Below are 464 nucleotides of genomic sequence, written 5' to 3'. Positions count from 1 at the left end.
AAAATGTGCATATTATACACAAAAGTAAAAATAGCTGGATCCATCAAGCATTCTTCTCCAAAGAGCAAAATAAACACGTTTATTTTTTTAATCAGACCATTGGGGCCGACGTCATGAGCCCCTAATCCAATCGTATTGTACTTTGGTGTTTTCTGTATTGACAACTACATCCACTCACAGCACTTGCATGTTCCCCGTGCCTCCCTCTCTCCTTCGTAAGCCTCCCGAGACTTTTTTAATTACGCACGAGGCCTTCCACCTTTCTTAATCCTTCCCTTCAAAGTCTAAGCTCCCATCACACTCCCTCCGACTCCTAGTTCCTCGTCAGACTTTCCTTTGATCTGGAGCATTCCGCCACACTTTCCGAAAGTCTAAACTCTTCGATCCGCCCTCGGGGAGTCCTACGGTAAAGCCCCTCGCCTCCCCCTCCTAATCTATTTGCCTCACATCCTCAGCTTACATCC

At 46.3% G+C, this 464-nt stretch overlaps 1 protein-coding gene across 1 annotated transcript in view; it reads left to right on the top strand.

The window, feature by feature from the left end:
• LOC119589151 (zwei Ig domain protein zig-8-like) overlaps positions 1 to 464 on the top strand; it is a gene marked incomplete at its 5' end in the record, with an annotated part of 79,650 nt that overhangs the window by 43,061 nt on the left and 36,125 nt on the right.

This window comes from Penaeus monodon, chromosome 25 (genome assembly GCF_015228065.2).
Source record: "Penaeus monodon isolate SGIC_2016 chromosome 25, NSTDA_Pmon_1, whole genome shotgun sequence".
NCBI classification, from domain to species: Eukaryota; Metazoa; Arthropoda; class Malacostraca; order Decapoda; family Penaeidae; genus Penaeus; species Penaeus monodon.
The sequence above is the reverse complement of the archived record's forward strand: the minus strand, read 5'-3'. Positions and strand labels throughout refer to the sequence as shown.